Source organism: Astatotilapia calliptera, chromosome 3, assembly GCF_964374335.1.
Source record: "Astatotilapia calliptera chromosome 3, fAstCal68.1, whole genome shotgun sequence".
Taxonomy (NCBI): Eukaryota; Metazoa; Chordata; class Actinopteri; order Cichliformes; family Cichlidae; genus Astatotilapia; species Astatotilapia calliptera.
This window is the reverse complement of record NC_137424.1, coordinates 23720418-23739394: the sequence shown is the minus strand read 5'-3', so window position 1 is coordinate 23739394 and position 18977 is coordinate 23720418. Positions and strand designations below refer to the sequence as shown.

The following is an 18977-nucleotide window of genomic DNA, read 5'->3' as shown; positions in this document are numbered from 1 at the left end:
TGACCGGCTGGGGCCACTTACACCACATCAGGGCCTGTGGCTGCTGGCTGAGGCCACTTACACCACACCAGGGCCTGTGGCTGCTGGCTGAGGCCACTTACACCACACCAGGGCATTAGTTGCTATTGAGGCCAATTACACCACACCAGGGTCTGTGACTCTTGCTCAGGCCACTTACACCACACTAGGGCCTGTGGCACTGGCTGAGGCCACTTACACCACACCAGGGCCTGTGGCTGCTGGCTGAGGCCACTTACACCACACCAGGGCCTGTGGCTGCTGGCTGAGGTCACTTACACCACACCAGTGCCTGTGGCTGCTGGCTGAGGGCACTTACACCACACCAGTGCCTGTGGCTTCTGGCTGAGGCCACTTACACCACACCAGGGCCTGTGGCTGCTGGCTGAGGCCACTTACACCACACCAGGGCCTGTGGCTGCTGGCTGAGGTCACTTACACCACACCAGTGCCTGTGGCTGCTGGCTGAGGGCACTTACACCACACCAGTGCCTGTGGCTTCTGGCTGAGGCCACTTACACCACACCAGGGCCTGTGGCTCTTGCTCAGGCCACTTACACCACACCAGGGCCTGTGGCTGCTGGCTGAGGCCACTTACACCACACCAGGGCCTGTGGCTGCTGGCTGAGGGCACTTACACCACACCAGTGCCTGTGGCTGCTGGCTGAGGCCACTTACACCACACCAGGGCATTAGTTGCTATTGAGGCCCCTTACACCACACCAGGGCCTGTGGCACTGGCTGAGGCCACTTACACCACACCAGGGCCTGTGGCTGCTGGCTGAGGCCACCTACACCACACCAGGGCATTAGTTGCTATTGAGGCCAATTACACCACACCAGGGTCTGTGACTCTTGCTCAGGCCACTTACACCACACCAGGGCCTGTGGCACTGGCTGAGGCCACTTACACCACACCAGGGCCTGTGGCTGCTGGCTGAGGCCACTTACACCACACCAGGGCCTGTGGCTGCTGGCTGAGGTCACTTACACCACACCAGGGCCTGTGGCTGCTGGCTGAGGGCACTTACACCACACCAGTGCCTGTGGCTTCTGGCTGAGGCCACTTACACCACACCAGGGCCTGTGGCAGCTGGCTCAGGCCACTTACACCACACCAGAGCCTGTGGCTGCTGGCTGAGGCCACTTACACCACACCAGGGCCTGTGGCTGCTGGCTGAGGCCACTTACACCACACCAGTGCCTGTGGCTGCTGGCTGAGGCCACTTACACCACACCAGGGCATTAGTTGCTATTGAGGCCCCTTACACCACACCAGGGCCTGTGGCACTGGCTGAGGCCACTTACACCACACCAGGGCCTGTGGCTGCTGGCTGAGGCCACCTACACCTCACCAGGGCATTAGTTGCTATTGAGGCCAATTACACCACACCAGGGTCTGTGGCTCTTGCTCAGGCCACTTACACCACACCAGGGCCTGTGGCACTGGCTGAGGCCACTTACACCACACCAGGGCCTGTGGCTCTGGCTGAGGCCACTTACACCACACCAGGGCCTGTGGCTGCTGGCTGAGGCCATTTACACCACACCAGGGCCTGTGGCTGCTGGCTGAGGCCACTTACACCACACCAGGGCCTGTGGCTGCTGGCTGAGGCCACTTACACCACACCAGTGCCTGTGGCTTCTGGCTGAGGCCACTTACACCACACCAGGGCCTGTGGCTCTTGCTCAGGCCACTCACATCACACCAGGCCCTGCGCTTCTGGCCGAGGCCATCTTCACCAAACCAGGCCCTGTGCTGCTAGCTGTGGCCATGTACAACACACATGGGCCTGTGCTGTTAGATAAATGCTAAACTGAGCCTTTGGGTTAGGGTATTATGCAAACATGCAGGTATGGTTAAAGGATTGTCTTCGTAACTTCAGGTACTTGCCACCTAATCAGTTGAATCCATAAATTGAGACATTGTGCTGGGGCCAGCAGCTTACGGCCATACCACCCTGAGCACGCCCGACCTCGTTTGATCTCGAAAGCTAAGCAGGGCTGGGCTTGGTTAGTACTTGGATGGGAGACTGCCTGGGAATACCTGGTGCTGTAAGCCTTTCATTTTCATGTCATTGAACCGCTTTTGATCCAGAGAAGGGGTGTATTAAAAGACCAAAAGCAGCTGCCCATTAATGAGGGCACATTAACGACATTGCTTTTGGCTGTTTTCCAATGTCTTGTGCTGCTAGCTGATGCCACCTACACCACACCAGGGCCTGAGTGACCGGCTGGGGCCACTTACACCACATCAGGGCCTGTGGCTGCTGGCTGAGGCCACTTACACCACACCAGGGCCTGTGGCTGCTGGCTGAGGCCACCTACACCACACCAGGGCCTTAGTTGCTATTGAGGCCAATTACACCACACCAGGGTCTGTGGCTCTTGCTCAGGCCACTTACACCACACCAGGGCCTGTGGCTGCTGGCTGAGGCCACTTACACCACACCAGGGCATTAGTTGCTATTGAGGCCACTTACACCACACCAGGGCCTGTGGCTGCTGGCTGAGGCCACCTACACCACACCAGGGCATTAGTTGCTATTGAGGCCAATTACACCACACCAGGGTCTGTGGCTCTTGCTCAGGCCACTTACACCACACCAGGGCCTGTGGCACTGGCTGAGGCCACTTACACCACACCAGGGCCTGTGGCTCTGGCTGAGGCCACTTACACCACACCAGGGCCTGTGGCTGCTGGCTGAGGCCACTTACACCACACCAGGGCCTGTGGCTGCTGGCTGAGGCCACTTACACCACACCAGTGCCTGTGCTGGTTCCTGAGGCCATCTTCAACAATCCAGGGCCTGTGCTGTTAGATAAATGCTAAACTGAGCCTTTGGGTTAGGGTATTATGCAAACATGCAGGTATGGTTAAAGGATTGTCTTCGTAACTTCAGGTACTTGCCACCTAATCAGTTGAATCCATAAATTGAGACATTGTGCTGGGGCCAGCAGCTTACGGCCATACCACCCTGAGCACGCCCGACCTCGTCTGATCTCGGAAGCTAAGCAGGGCTGGGCTTGGTTAGTACTTGGATGGGAGACTACCTGGGAATACCTGGTGCTGTAAGCCTTTCATTTTCATGTCATTGAACCGCTTTTGATCCAGAGAAGGGGTGTATTAAAAGACCAAAAGCAGCTGCCCATTAATGAGGGCACATTAACGACATTGCTTTTGGCTGTTTTCCAATGTCTTGTGCTGCTAGCTGATGCCACCTACACCACACCAGGGCCTGAGTGACCGGCTGGGGCCACTTACACCACATCAGGGCCTGTGGCTGCTGGCTGAGGCCACTTACACCACACCAGGGCCTGTGGCTGCTGGCTGACGCCACCTACACCACACCAGGGCCTTAGTTGCTATTGAGGCCACTTACACCACACCAGGGCCTGTGGCACTGGCTGAGGCCACTTACACCACACCAGGGCCTGTGGCTGCTGGCTGAGGCCACTTACACCACACCAGGGCATTAGTTGCTATTGAGGCCACTTACACCACACCAGGGCCTGTGGCTGCTGGCTGAGGCCACCTACACCACACCAGGGCATTAGTTGCTATTGAGGCCAATTACACCACACCAGGGTCTGTGGCTCTTGCTCAGGCCACTTACACCACACCAGGGCCTGTGGCACTGGCTGAGGCCACTTACACCACACCAGGGCCTGTGGCTCTGGCTGAGGCCACTTACACCACACCAGGGCCTGTGGCTGCTGGCTGAGGCCACTTACACCACACCAGGGCCTGTGGCTGCTGGCTGAGGTCACTTACACCACACCAGTGCCTGTGGCTGCTGGCTGAGGGCACTTACACCACACCAGGGCCTGTGGCTTCTGGCTGAGGCCACTTACACCACACCAGGGCCTGTGGCTCTTGCTCAGGCCACTTACACCACACCAGGGCCTGTGGCTGCTGGCTGGCTGAGGCCACTTACACCACACCAGGGCCTGTGGCTGCTGGCTGAGGGCACTTACACCACACCAGTGCCTGTGGCTGCTGGCTGAGGCCACTTACACCACACCAGGGCATTAGTTGCTATTGAGGCCCCTTACACCACACCAGGGCCTGTGGCTGCTGGCTGAGGCCACCTACACCACACCAGGGCATTAGTTGCTATTGAAGCCAATTACACCACACCAGGGTCTGTGACTCTTGCTCAGGCCACTTACACCACACCAGGGCCTGTGGCACTGGCTGAGGCCACTTACACCACACCAGGGCCTGTGGCTGCTGGCTGAGGCCACTTACACCACACCAGGGCCTGTGGCTGCTGGCTGAGGTCACTTACACCACACCAGGGCCTGTGGCTGCTGGCTGAGGGCACTTACACCACACCAGTGCCTGTGGCTTCTGGCTGAGGCCACTTACACCACACCAGGGCCTGTGGCAGCTGGCTCAGGCCACTTACACCACACCAGGGCCTGTGGCTGCTGGCTGAGGCCACTTACACCACACCAGGGCCTGTGGCTGCTGGCTGAGGCCACTTACACCACACCAGTGCCTGTGGCTGCTGGCTGAGGCCACTTACACCACACCAGGGCATTAGTTGCTATTGAGGCCCCTTACACCACACCAGGGCCTGTGGCACTGGCTGAGGCCACTTACACCACACCAGGGCCTGTGGCTGCTGGCTGAGGCCACCTACACCTCACCAGGGCATTAGTTGCTATTGAGGCCAATTACACCACACCAGGGTCTGTGGCTCTTGCTCAGGCCACTTACACCACATCAGGGCCTGTGGCTGCTGGCTGAGGCCACTTACACCACACCAGGGCCTGTGGCTGCTGGCTGAGGCCACTTACACCACACCAGGGCCTGTGGCTGCTGGCTGAGGCCACTTACACCACATCAGGGCCTGTGGCTGCTGGCTGAGGCCACTTACACCACACCAGGGCCTGTGGCTGCTGGCTGAGGCCACTTACACCACACCAGGGCCTGTGGCTGCTGGCTGAGGCCACCTACACCACACCAGGGCATTAGTTGCTATTGAGGCCAATTACACCACACCAGGGTCTGTGGCTCTTGCTCAGGCCACTTACACCACACCAGGGCCTGTGGCTGCTGGCTGAGGCCACTTACACCACACCAGGGCATTAGTTGCTATTGAGGCCACTTACACCACACCAGGGCCTGTGGCTGCTGGCTGAGGCCACCTACACCACACCAGGGCATTAGTTGCTATTGAGGCCAATTACACCACACCAGGGTCTGTGGCTCTTGCTCAGGCCACTTACACCACACCAGGGCCTGTGGCACTGGCTGAGGCCACTTACACCACACCAGGGCCTGTGGCTCTGGCTGAGGCCACTTACACCACACCAGGGCCTGTGGCGGCTGGCTGAGGCCACTTACACCACACCAGGGCCTGTGGCTGCTGGCTGAGGCCACTTACACCACACCAGGGCCTGTGGCTGCTGGCTGAGGCCACTTACACCACACCAGTGCCTGTGGCTTCTGGCTGAGGCCACTTACACCACACCAGGGCCTGTGGCTCTTGCTCAGGCCACTCACATCACACCAGGCCCTGCGCTTCTGGCCGAGGCCATCTTCACCAAACCAGGCCCTGTGCTGCTAGCTGTGGCCATGTACAACACACCAGGCCCTGTGCTGGTTCCTGAGGCCATCTTCAACAATCCAGGGCCTGTGCTGTTAGATAAATGCTAAACTGAGCCTTTGGGTTAGGGTATTATGCAAACATGCAGGTATGGTTAAAGGATTGTCTTCGTAACTTCAGGTACTTGCCACCTAATCAGTTGAATCCATAAATTGAGACATTGTGCTGGGGCCAGCAGCTTACGGCCATACCACCCTGAGCACGCCCGACCTCGTCTGATCTCGGAAGCTAAGCAGGGCTGGGCTTGGTTAGTACTTGGATGGGAGACTGCCTGGGAATACCTGGTGCTGTAAGCCTTTCATTTTCATGTCATTGAACCGCTTTTGATCCAGAGAAGGGGTGTATTAAAAGACCAAAAGCAGCTGCCCATTAATGAGGGCACATTAACGACATTGCTTTTGGCTGTTTTCCAATGTCTTGTGCTGCTAGCTGATGCCACCTACACCACACCAGGGCCTGAGTGACCGGCTGGGGCCACTTACACCACATCAGGGCCTGTGGCTCTGGCTGAGGCCACTTACACCACACCAGGGCCTGTGGCTGCTGGCTGAGGCCACTTACACCACACCAGGGCCTGTGGCTGCTGGCTGAGGCCACCTACACCACACCAGGGCATTAGTTGCTATTGAGGCCAATTACACCACACCAGGGTCTGTGGCTCTTGCTCAGGCCACTTACACCACACCAGGGCCTGTGGCTGCTGGCTGAGGCCACTTACACCACACCAGGGCATTAGTTGCTATTGAGGCCACTTACACCACACCAGGGCCTGTGGCTGCTGGCTGAGGCCACCTACACCACACCAGGGCATTAGTTGCTATTGAGGCCAATTACACCACACCAGGGTCTGTGGCTCTTGCTCAGGCCACTTACACCACACCAGGGCCTGTGGCACTGGCTGAGGCCACTTACACCACACCAGGGCCTGTGGCTCTGGCTGAGGCCACTTACACCACACCAGGGCCTGTGGCTGCTGGCTGAGGCCACTTACACCACACCAGGGCCTGTGGCTGCTGGCTGAGGGCACTTACACCACACCAGGGCCTGTGGCTGCTGGCTGAGGCCACTTACACCACACCAGGGCCTGTGGCTCTTGCTCAGGCCACTTACACCACACCAGGGCCTGTGGCTGCTGGCTGAGGGCACCTACACCACACCAGTGCCTGTGGCTGCTGGCTGAGGGCACTTACACCACACCAGTGCCTGTGGCTGCTGGCTGAGGCCACTTACACCACACCAGGGCATTAGTTGCTATTGAGGCCACTTACACCACACCAGGGCCTGTGGCTGCTGGCTGAGGCCACATACACAACACCAGGGCCTGTGGCACTGGCTGAGGCCACTTACACCACACCAGGGCCTGTGGCTGCTGGCTGAGGCAACTTACACCACACAAGGGCCTGTGGCTGCTGGCTGAGGCCACCCACACCACACCAGGGCCTGTGGCTGCTGGCTGAGGCCACTTACACCACACCAGGGCCTGTGGCTCTTGCTCAGGCCACTCATATCACACCAGACCCTGTGCTTCTGGCCGAGGCCATCTTCACCAAACCTGGCCCTGTGCTGCTTGCTGTGGCCATGTACAACACACCAGGCCCTGTGCTGGTTCCTGAGGCCATCTTCAACAATCCAGGGCCTGTGCTGTTAGATAAATGCCAAACTGAGCCTTTGGGTTAGGGTATTATGCAAACATGCAGGTATGGTTATAGGATTGTCTTCGTAACTTCAGGTACTTGCCACCTAATCAGTTGAATCCATAAATTGAGACATTGTGCTGGGGCCAGCAGCTTACGGCCATACCACCCTGAGTACGCCCGACCTCGTCTGATCTCGGAAGCTAAGAAGGGCTGGGCTTGGTTAGTACTTGGATGGGAGACTGCCTGGGAATACCTTGTGCTGTAAGCCTTTCATTTTCATGTCATTGAACCGCTTTTGATCCAGAGAAGGGGTGTATTAAAAGACCAAAAGTAGCTGCCCATTAATGAGGGCACATTAACGACACTGCTTTTGGCTGTTTTCCAATGTCTTGTGCTGCTAGCTGATGCCACCTACACCACACCAGGGCCTGAGTGACCGGCTGGGGCCACTTACACCACATCAGGGCCTGTGGCTCTGGCTGAGGCCACTTACACCACACCAGGGCCTGTGGCTCTGGCTGAGGCCACTTACACCACATCAGGGCCTGTGGCTGCTGGATGAGGCGACTTACACCACACCAAGGGCCTGTGGCTGCTGGCTGAGGCCACCCACACCACACCAGGGCCTGTGGCTGCTGGCTGAGGCCACTTACACCACACCAGGGCCTGTGGCTCTTGCTCAGGCCACTCATATCACACCAGACCCTGTGGCTCTGGCTGAGGCCACTTACACCACACCAGGGCCTGTGGCTCTGGCTGAGGCCACTTACACCACATCAGGGCCTGTGGCTGCTGGATGAGGCGACTTACACCACACCAAGGGCCTGTGGCTGCTGGCTGAGGCCACCCACACCACACCAGGGCCTGTGGCTGCTGGCTGAGGCCACTTACACCACACCAAGGGCCTGTGGCTGCTGGCTGAGGCCACATACACAACACCACGGCCTTATTTGCTTCTGAGGCCACTTACACCACACCAGGGCCTGTGGCTGCTGGCTGAGGCCACATACACCACACCAGGGCCTTAGTTGCTATTGAGGCCAATTACACCACACCAGGGCCTGTTGCTCTTGCTCAGGCCACTTACACCACACCAGGGCCTGTGGCACTGGCTGAGGCCACTTACACCACACCAGGGCCTGTGGCTCTGGCTGAGGCCACTTACACCACACCAGGGCCTGTGGCGGCTGGCTGAGGCCACTTACACCACACCAGGGCCTGTGGCTGCTGGCTGAGGCCACTTACACCACACCAGGGCCTGTGGCTGCTGGCTGAGGCCACTTACACCACACCAGTGCCTGTGGCTTCTGGCTGAGGCCACTTACACCACACCAGGGCCTGTGGCTCTTGCTCAGGCCACTCACATCACACCAGGCCCTGCGCTTCTGGCCGAGGCCATCTTCACCAAACCAGGCCCTGTGCTGCTAGCTGTGGCCATGTACAACACACCAGGCCCTGTGCTGGTTCCTGAGGCCATCTTCAACAATCCAGGGCCTGTGCTGTTAGATAAATGCTAAACTGAGCCTTTGGGTTAGGGTATTATGCAAACATGCAGGTATGGTTAAAGGATTGTCTTCGTAACTTCAGGTACTTGCCACCTAATCAGTTGAATCCATAAATTGAGACATTGTGCTGGGGCCAGCAGCTTACGGCCATACCACCCTGAGCACGCCCGACCTCGTCTGATCTCGGAAGCTAAGCAGGGCTGGGCTTGGTTAGTACTTGGATGGGAGACTGCCTGGGAATACCTGGTGCTGTAAGCCTTTCATTTTCATGTCATTGAACCGCTTTTGATCCAGAGAAGGGGTGTATTAAAAGACCAAAAGCAGCTGCCCATTAATGAGGGCACATTAACGACATTGCTTTTGGCTGTTTTCCAATGTCTTGTGCTGCTAGCTGATGCCACCTACACCACACCAGGGCCTGAGTGACCGGCTGGGGCCACTTACACCACATCAGGGCCTGTGGCTCTGGCTGAGGCCACTTACACCACACCAGGGCCTGTGGCTGCTGGCTGAGGCCACTTACACCACACCAGGGCCTGTGGCTGCTGGCTGAGGCCACCTACACCACACCAGGGCATTAGTTGCTATTGAGGCCAATTACACCACACCAGGGTCTGTGGCTCTTGCTCAGGCCACTTACACCACACCAGGGCCTGTGGCTGCTGGCTGAGGCCACTTACACCACACCAGGGCATTAGTTGCTATTGAGGCCACTTACACCACACCAGGGCCTGTGGCTGCTGGCTGAGGCCACCTACACCACACCAGGGCATTAGTTGCTATTGAGGCCAATTACACCACACCAGGGTCTGTGGCTCTTGCTCAGGCCACTTACACCACACCAGGGCCTGTGGCACTGGCTGAGGCCACTTACACCACACCAGGGCCTGTGGCTCTGGCTGAGGCCACTTACACCACACCAGGGCCTGTGGCTGCTGGCTGAGGCCACTTACACCACACCAGGGCCTGTGGCTGCTGGCTGAGGCCACTTACACCACACCAGTGCCTGTGCTGGTTCCTGAGGCCATCTTCAACAATCCAGGGCCTGTGCTGTTAGATAAATGCTAAACTGAGCCTTTGGGTTAGGGTATTATGCAAACATGCAGGTATGGTTAAAGGATTGTCTTCGTAACTTCAGGTACTTGCCACCTAATCAGTTGAATCCATAAATTGAGACATTGTGCTGGGGCCAGCAGCTTACGGCCATACCACCCTGAGCACGCCCGACCTCGTCTGATCTCGGAAGCTAAGCAGGGCTGGGCTTGGTTAGTACTTGGATGGGAGACTACCTGGGAATACCTGGTGCTGTAAGCCTTTCATTTTCATGTCATTGAACCGCTTTTGATCCAGAGAAGGGGTGTATTAAAAGACCAAAAGCAGCTGCCCATTAATGAGGGCACATTAACGACATTGCTTTTGGCTGTTTTCCAATGTCTTGTGCTGCTAGCTGATGCCACCTACACCACACCAGGGCCTGAGTGACCGGCTGGGGCCACTTACACCACATCAGGGCCTGTGGCTGCTGGCTGAGGCCACTTACACCACACCAGGGCCTGTGGCTGCTGGCTGACGCCACCTACACCACACCAGGGCCTTAGTTGCTATTGAGGCCACTTACACCACACCAGGGCCTGTGGCACTGGCTGAGGCCACTTACACCACACCAGGGCCTGTGGCTGCTGGCTGAGGCCACTTACACCACACCAGGGCATTAGTTGCTATTGAGGCCACTTACACCACACCAGGGCCTGTGGCTGCTGGCTGAGGCCACCTACACCACACCAGGGCATTAGTTGCTATTGAGGCCAATTACACCACACCAGGGTCTGTGGCTCTTGCTCAGGCCACTTACACCACACCAGGGCCTGTGGCACTGGCTGAGGCCACTTACACCACACCAGGGCCTGTGGCTCTGGCTGAGGCCACTTACACCACACCAGGGCCTGTGGCTGCTGGCTGAGGCCACTTACACCACACCAGGGCCTGTGGCTGCTGGCTGAGGTCACTTACACCACACCAGTGCCTGTGGCTGCTGGCTGAGGGCACTTACACCACACCAGGGCCTGTGGCTTCTGGCTGAGGCCACTTACACCACACCAGGGCCTGTGGCTCTTGCTCAGGCCACTTACACCACACCAGGGCCTGTGGCTGCTGGCTGGCTGAGGCCACTTACACCACACCAGGGCCTGTGGCTGCTGGCTGAGGGCACTTACACCACACCAGTGCCTGTGGCTGCTGGCTGAGGCCACTTACACCACACCAGGGCATTAGTTGCTATTGAGGCCCCTTACACCACACCAGGGCCTGTGGCTGCTGGCTGAGGCCACCTACACCACACCAGGGCATTAGTTGCTATTGAAGCCAATTACACCACACCAGGGTCTGTGACTCTTGCTCAGGCCACTTACACCACACCAGGGCCTGTGGCACTGGCTGAGGCCACTTACACCACACCAGGGCCTGTGGCTGCTGGCTGAGGCCACTTACACCACACCAGGGCCTGTGGCTGCTGGCTGAGGTCACTTACACCACACCAGGGCCTGTGGCTGCTGGCTGAGGGCACTTACACCACACCAGTGCCTGTGGCTTCTGGCTGAGGCCACTTACACCACACCAGGGCCTGTGGCAGCTGGCTCAGGCCACTTACACCACACCAGGGCCTGTGGCTGCTGGCTGAGGCCACTTACACCACACCAGGGCCTGTGGCTGCTGGCTGAGGCCACTTACACCACACCAGTGCCTGTGGCTGCTGGCTGAGGCCACTTACACCACACCAGGGCATTAGTTGCTATTGAGGCCCCTTACACCACACCAGGGCCTGTGGCACTGGCTGAGGCCACTTACACCACACCAGGGCCTGTGGCTGCTGGCTGAGGCCACCTACACCTCACCAGGGCATTAGTTGCTATTGAGGCCAATTACACCACACCAGGGTCTGTGGCTCTTGCTCAGGCCACTTACACCACACCAGGGCCTGTGGCACTGGCTGAGGCCACTTACACCACATCAGGGCCTGTGGCTGCTGGCTGAGGCCACTTACACCACACCAGGGCCTGTGGCTGCTGGCTGAGGCCACTTACACCACACCAGGGCCTGTGGCTGCTGGCTGAGGCCACCTACACCACACCAGGGCATTAGTTGCTATTGAGGCCAATTACACCACACCAGGGTCTGTGGCTCTTGCTCAGGCCACTTACACCACACCAGGGCCTGTGGCTGCTGGCTGAGGCCACTTACACCACACCAGGGCATTAGTTGCTATTGAGGCCACTTACACCACACCAGGGCCTGTGGCTGCTGGCTGAGGCCACCTACACCACACCAGGGCATTAGTTGCTATTGAGGCCAATTACACCACACCAGGGTCTGTGGCTCTTGCTCAGGCCACTTACACCACACCAGGGCCTGTGGCACTGGCTGAGGCCACTTACACCACACCAGGGCCTGTGGCTCTGGCTGAGGCCACTTACACCACACCAGGGCCTGTGGCGGCTGGCTGAGGCCACTTACACCACACCAGGGCCTGTGGCTGCTGGCTGAGGCCACTTACACCACACCAGGGCCTGTGGCTGCTGGCTGAGGCCACTTACACCACACCAGTGCCTGTGGCTTCTGGCTGAGGCCACTTACACCACACCAGGGCCTGTGGCTCTTGCTCAGGCCACTCACATCACACCAGGCCCTGCGCTTCTGGCCGAGGCCATCTTCACCAAACCAGGCCCTGTGCTGCTAGCTGTGGCCATGTACAACACACCAGGCCCTGTGCTGGTTCCTGAGGCCATCTTCAACAATCCAGGGCCTGTGCTGTTAGATAAATGCTAAACTGAGCCTTTGGGTTAGGGTATTATGCAAACATGCAGGTATGGTTAAAGGATTGTCTTCGTAACTTCAGGTACTTGCCACCTAATCAGTTGAATCCATAAATTGAGACATTGTGCTGGGGCCAGCAGCTTACGGCCATACCACCCTGAGCACGCCCGACCTCGTCTGATCTCGGAAGCTAAGCAGGGCTGGGCTTGGTTAGTACTTGGATGGGAGACTGCCTGGGAATACCTGGTGCTGTAAGCCTTTCATTTTCATGTCATTGAACCGCTTTTGATCCAGAGAAGGGGTGTATTAAAAGACCAAAAGCAGCTGCCCATTAATGAGGGCACATTAACGACATTGCTTTTGGCTGTTTTCCAATGTCTTGTGCTGCTAGCTGATGCCACCTACACCACACCAGGGCCTGAGTGACCGGCTGGGGCCACTTACACCACATCAGGGCCTGTGGCTCTGGCTGAGGCCACTTACACCACACCAGGGCCTGTGGCTGCTGGCTGAGGCCACTTACACCACACCAGGGCCTGTGGCTGCTGGCTGAGGCCACCTACACCACACCAGGGCATTAGTTGCTATTGAGGCCAATTACACCACACCAGGGTCTGTGGCTCTTGCTCAGGCCACTTACACCACACCAGGGCCTGTGGCTGCTGGCTGAGGCCACTTACACCACACCAGGGCATTAGTTGCTATTGAGGCCACTTACACCACACCAGGGCCTGTGGCTGCTGGCTGAGGCCACCTACACCACACCAGGGCATTAGTTGCTATTGAGGCCAATTACACCACACCAGGGTCTGTGGCTCTTGCTCAGGCCACTTACACCACACCAGGGCCTGTGGCACTGGCTGAGGCCACTTACACCACACCAGGGCCTGTGGCTCTGGCTGAGGCCACTTACACCACACCAGGGCCTGTGGCTGCTGGCTGAGGCCACTTACACCACACCAGGGCCTGTGGCTGCTGGCTGAGGGCACTTACACCACACCAGGGCCTGTGGCTGCTGGCTGAGGCCACTTACACCACACCAGGGCCTGTGGCTCTTGCTCAGGCCACTTACACCACACCAGGGCCTGTGGCTGCTGGCTGAGGGCACCTACACCACACCAGTGCCTGTGGCTGCTGGCTGAGGGCACTTACACCACACCAGTGCCTGTGGCTGCTGGCTGAGGCCACTTACACCACACCAGGGCATTAGTTGCTATTGAGGCCACTTACACCACACCAGGGCCTGTGGCTGCTGGCTGAGGCCACATACACAACACCAGGGCCTGTGGCACTGGCTGAGGCCACTTACACCACACCAGGGCCTGTGGCTGCTGGCTGAGGCAACTTACACCACACAAGGGCCTGTGGCTGCTGGCTGAGGCCACCCACACCACACCAGGGCCTGTGGCTGCTGGCTGAGGCCACTTACACCACACCAGGGCCTGTGGCTCTTGCTCAGGCCACTCATATCACACCAGACCCTGTGCTTCTGGCCGAGGCCATCTTCACCAAACCTGGCCCTGTGCTGCTTGCTGTGGCCATGTACAACACACCAGGCCCTGTGCTGGTTCCTGAGGCCATCTTCAACAATCCAGGGCCTGTGCTGTTAGATAAATGCCAAACTGAGCCTTTGGGTTAGGGTATTATGCAAACATGCAGGTATGGTTATAGGATTGTCTTCGTAACTTCAGGTACTTGCCACCTAATCAGTTGAATCCATAAATTGAGACATTGTGCTGGGGCCAGCAGCTTACGGCCATACCACCCTGAGTACGCCCGACCTCGTCTGATCTCGGAAGCTAAGAAGGGCTGGGCTTGGTTAGTACTTGGATGGGAGACTGCCTGGGAATACCTTGTGCTGTAAGCCTTTCATTTTCATGTCATTGAACCGCTTTTGATCCAGAGAAGGGGTGTATTAAAAGACCAAAAGTAGCTGCCCATTAATGAGGGCACATTAACGACACTGCTTTTGGCTGTTTTCCAATGTCTTGTGCTGCTAGCTGATGCCACCTACACCACACCAGGGCCTGAGTGACCGGCTGGGGCCACTTACACCACATCAGGGCCTGTGGCTCTGGCTGAGGCCACTTACACCACACCAGGGCCTGTGGCTCTGGCTGAGGCCACTTACACCACATCAGGGCCTGTGGCTGCTGGATGAGGCGACTTACACCACACCAAGGGCCTGTGGCTGCTGGCTGAGGCCACCCACACCACACCAGGGCCTGTGGCTGCTGGCTGAGGCCACTTACACCACACCAGGGCCTGTGGCTCTTGCTCAGGCCACTCATATCACACCAGACCCTGTGGCTCTGGCTGAGGCCACTTACACCACACCAGGGCCTGTGGCTCTGGCTGAGGCCACTTACACCACATCAGGGCCTGTGGCTGCTGGATGAGGCGACTTACACCACACCAAGGGCCTGTGGCTGCTGGCTGAGGCCACCCACACCACACCAGGGCCTGTGGCTGCTGGCTGAGGCCACTTACACCACACCAAGGGCCTGTGGCTGCTGGCTGAGGCCACATACACAACACCACGGCCTTATTTGCTTCTGAGGCCACTTACACCACACCAGGGCCTGTGGCTGCTGGCTGAGGCCACATACACCACACCAGGGCCTTAGTTGCTATTGAGGCCAATTACACCACACCAGGGCCTGTTGCTCTTGCTCAGGCCACTTACACCACACCAGGGCCTGTGGCACTGGCTGAGGCCACTTACACCACACCAGGGCCTGTGGCTCTGGCTGAGGCCACTTACACCACACCAGGGCCTGTGGCGGCTGGCTGAGGCCACTTACACCACACCAGGGCCTGTGGCTGCTGGCTGAGGCCACTTACACCACACCAGGGCCTGTGGCTGCTGGCTGAGGCCACTTACACCACACCAGTGCCTGTGGCTTCTGGCTGAGGCCACTTACACCACACCAGGGCCTGTGGCTCTTGCTCAGGCCACTCACATCACACCAGGCCCTGCGCTTCTGGCCGAGGCCATCTTCACCAAACCAGGCCCTGTGCTGCTAGCTGTGGCCATGTACAACACACCAGGCCCTGTGCTGGTTCCTGAGGCCATCTTCAACAATCCAGGGCCTGTGCTGTTAGATAAATGCTAAACTGAGCCTTTGGGTTAGGGTATTATGCAAACATGCAGGTATGGTTAAAGGATTGTCTTCGTAACTTCAGGTACTTGCCACCTAATCAGTTGAATCCATAAATTGAGACATTGTGCTGGGGCCAGCAGCTTACGGCCATACCACCCTGAGCACGCCCGACCTCGTCTGATCTCGGAAGCTAAGCAGGGCTGGGCTTGGTTAGTACTTGGATGGGAGACTGCCTGGGAATACCTGGTGCTGTAAGCCTTTCATTTTCATGTCATTGAACCGCTTTTGATCCAGAGAAGGGGTGTATTAAAAGACCAAAAGCAGCTGCCCATTAATGAGGGCACATTAACGACATTGCTTTTGGCTGTTTTCCAATGTCTTGTGCTGCTAGCTGATGCCACCTACACCACACCAGGGCCTGAGTGACCGGCTGGGGCCACTTACACCACATCAGGGCCTGTGGCTCTGGCTGAGGCCACTTACACCACACCAGGGCCTGTGGCTGCTGGCTGAGGCCACTTACACCACACCAGGGCCTGTGGCTGCTGGCTGAGGCCACCTACACCACACCAGGGCCTTAGTTGCTATTGAGGCCAATTACACCACACCAGGGTCTGTGGCTCTTGCTCAGGCCACTTACACCACACCAGGGCCTGTGGCTGCTGGCTGAGGCCACTTACACCACACCAGGGCATTAGTTGCTATTGAGGCCACTTACACCACACCAGGGCCTGTGGCTGCTGGCTGAGGCCACCTACACCACACCAGGGCATTAGTTGCTATTGAGGCCAATTACACCACACCAGGGTCTGTGGCTCTTGCTCAGGCCACTTACACCACACCAGGGCCTGTGGCACTGGCTGAGGCCACTTACACCACACCAGGGCCTGTGGCTCTGGCTGAGGCCACTTACACCACACCAGGGCCTGTGGCTGCTGGCTGAGGCCACTTACACCACACCAGGGCCTGTGGCTGCTGGCTGAGGCCACTTACACCACACCAGGGCCTGTGGCTCTGGCTGAGGCCACTTACACCACACCAGGGCCTGTGGCTGCTGGCTGAGGCCACTTACACCACACCAGGGCCTGTGGCTGCTGGCTGAGGCCACTTACACCACACCAGGGCCTGTGGCTGCTGGCTGAGGCCACTTACACCACACCAGTGCCTGTGGCTTCTGTCTGAGGCCACTTACACCACACCAGGGCCTTAGTTGCTATTGAGGCCACTTACACCACACCAGGGCCTGTGGCTGCTGGCTGAGGCCACTTACACCACACCAGGGCCTGTGGCTCTTGCTCAGGCCACTTACACCACACCAGGGCCTGTGGCTCTTGCTCAGGCCACTCACATCACACCAGGCCCTGCGCTTCTGGCCGAGGCCATCTTCACCAAACCAGGCCCTGTGCTGCTAGCTGTGGCCATGTACAACACACCAGGCCCTGTGCTGGTTCCTGAGGCCATCTTCAACAATCCAGGGCCTGTGCTGTTAGATAAATGCTAAACTGAGCCTTTGGGTTAGGGTATTATGCAAACATGCAGGTATGGTTAAAGGATTGTCTTCGTAACTTCAGGTACTTGCCACCTAATCAGTTGAATCCATAAATTGAGACATTGTGCTGGGGCCAGCAGCTTACGGCCATACCACCCTGAGCACGCCCGACCTCGTCTGATCTCGGAAGCTAAGCAGGGCTGGGCTTGGTTAGTACTTGGATGGGAGACTGCCTGGGAATACCTGGTGCTGTAAGCCTTTCATTTTCATGTTATTGAACCGCTTTTGATCCAGAGAAGGGGTGTATTAAAAGACCAAAAGCAGCTGCCCATTAATGAGGGCACATTAACGACATTGCTTTTGGCTGTTTTCCAATGTCTTGTGCTGCTAGCTGATGCCACCTACACCACACCAGGGCCTGAGTGACCGGCTGGGGCCACTTACACCACATCAGGGCCTGTGGCTGCTGGCTGAGGCCACTTACACCACACCAGGGCCTGTGGCTGCTGGCTGAGGCCACTTACACCACACCAGGGCATTAGTTGCTATTGAGGCCAATTACACCACACCAGGGTCTGTGGCTCTTGCTCAGGCCACTTACACCACACCAGGGCCTGTGGCACTGGCTGAGGCCACTTACACCACACCAGGGCCTGTGGCTGCTGGCTGAGGCCACCTACACCACACCAGGGCCTTAGTTGCTATTGAGGCCAATTACACCACACCAGGGTCTGTGGCTCTTGCTCAGGCCACTTACACCACACCAGGGCCTGTGGCTGCTGGCTGAGGCCACTTACACCACACCAGGGCATTAGTTGCTATTGAGGCCACTTACACCACACCAGGGCCTGTGGCTGCTGGCTGAGGCCACCTACACCACACCAGGGCATTAGTTGCTATTGAGGCCAATTACACCACACCAGGGTCTGTGGCTCTTGCTCAGGCCACTTACACCACACCAGGGCCTGTGGCACTGGCTGAGGCCACTTACACCACACCAGGGCCTGTGGCTCTGGCTGAGGCCACTTACACCACACCAGGGCCTGTGGCTGCTGGCTGAGGCCACTTACACCACACCAGGGCCTGTGGCTGCTGGCTGAGGGCACTTACACCACACCAGGGCCTGTGGCTGCTGGCTGAGGCCACTTACACCACACCAGGGTCTGTGGCTCTTGCTCAGGCCACTTACACCACACCAGGGCCTGTGGCTGCTGGATGAGGCGACTTACACCACACCAAGGCCTGTGGCTGCTGGATGAGGCCACTTACACCACACCAGGGCCTTAGTTGCTATTGAGGCCACTTACACCACACCAGGGCCTGTGGCTCTGGCTGAGGCCACTTACACCACACCACGGCCTTATTTGCTTCTAAGGCCACTTACACCACACCAGGGCCTGTGGCTCTGGCTGAGGCCACTTACACCACACCAGGGCCTGTGGCTCTGGCTGAGGCCACTTACACCACACCAGGGCCTGTGGCTGCTGGCTGAGGCCACTTACACCACACCAGGGCATTAGTTGCTATTGAGGCCCCCTACACCACACCAGGGCCTGTGGCACTGGCTGAGGCCACTTACACCACACCAGGGCCTGTGGCTGCTGGCTGAGGCCACCTACACCACACCAGGGCATTAGTTGCTATTGAGGCCAATTACACCACACCAGGGTCTGTGACTCTTGCTCAGGCCACTTACACCACACCAGGGCCTGTGGCACTGGCTGAGGCCACTTACACCACACCAGGGCCTGTGGCTGCTGGCTGAGGCCACTTACACCACACCAGGGCCTGTGGCT

The 18977-nt window shown here is 58.2% G+C and overlaps 10 non-coding genes across 10 annotated transcripts; all 10 read left to right on the top strand.

The window, feature by feature from the left end:
* Positions 1 to 1961: 1961 nt before the first annotated feature.
* LOC145427005 (5S ribosomal RNA) lies at positions 1962 to 2080 on the top strand. Its single transcript, XR_013907729.1, has one exon. It is a non-coding gene; the product is annotated as a 5S ribosomal RNA (ribosomal RNA).
* Positions 2081 to 2978: 898 nt separating this feature from the next.
* On the top strand, positions 2979 to 3097 carry LOC145427729 (5S ribosomal RNA). The gene has a single exon (XR_013908271.1). It is a non-coding gene; the product is annotated as a 5S ribosomal RNA (ribosomal RNA).
* A 2716-nt stretch (positions 3098 to 5813) lies between these two features.
* On the top strand, positions 5814 to 5932 carry LOC145426489 (5S ribosomal RNA). The gene has a single exon (XR_013907199.1). It is a non-coding gene; the product is annotated as a 5S ribosomal RNA (ribosomal RNA).
* A 1490-nt stretch (positions 5933 to 7422) lies between these two features.
* On the top strand, positions 7423 to 7541 carry LOC145427162 (5S ribosomal RNA). The gene has a single exon (XR_013907889.1). It is a non-coding gene; the product is annotated as a 5S ribosomal RNA (ribosomal RNA).
* Positions 7542 to 8917: 1376 nt separating this feature from the next.
* Positions 8918 to 9036, top strand: LOC145426488 (5S ribosomal RNA). Its single transcript, XR_013907198.1, has one exon. It is a non-coding gene; the product is annotated as a 5S ribosomal RNA (ribosomal RNA).
* A 937-nt stretch (positions 9037 to 9973) lies between these two features.
* On the top strand, positions 9974 to 10092 carry LOC145427728 (5S ribosomal RNA). Its single transcript, XR_013908270.1, has one exon. It is a non-coding gene; the product is annotated as a 5S ribosomal RNA (ribosomal RNA).
* Positions 10093 to 12727: 2635 nt separating this feature from the next.
* Positions 12728 to 12846, top strand: LOC145426487 (5S ribosomal RNA). The gene has a single exon (XR_013907197.1). It is a non-coding gene; the product is annotated as a 5S ribosomal RNA (ribosomal RNA).
* A 1490-nt stretch (positions 12847 to 14336) lies between these two features.
* Positions 14337 to 14455, top strand: LOC145427161 (5S ribosomal RNA). The gene has a single exon (XR_013907888.1). It is a non-coding gene; the product is annotated as a 5S ribosomal RNA (ribosomal RNA).
* A 1376-nt stretch (positions 14456 to 15831) lies between these two features.
* Positions 15832 to 15950, top strand: LOC145426486 (5S ribosomal RNA). The gene has a single exon (XR_013907196.1). It is a non-coding gene; the product is annotated as a 5S ribosomal RNA (ribosomal RNA).
* A 1370-nt stretch (positions 15951 to 17320) lies between these two features.
* Positions 17321 to 17439, top strand: LOC145426485 (5S ribosomal RNA). Its single transcript, XR_013907195.1, has one exon. It is a non-coding gene; the product is annotated as a 5S ribosomal RNA (ribosomal RNA).
* Positions 17440 to 18977: the final 1538 nt, after the last annotated feature.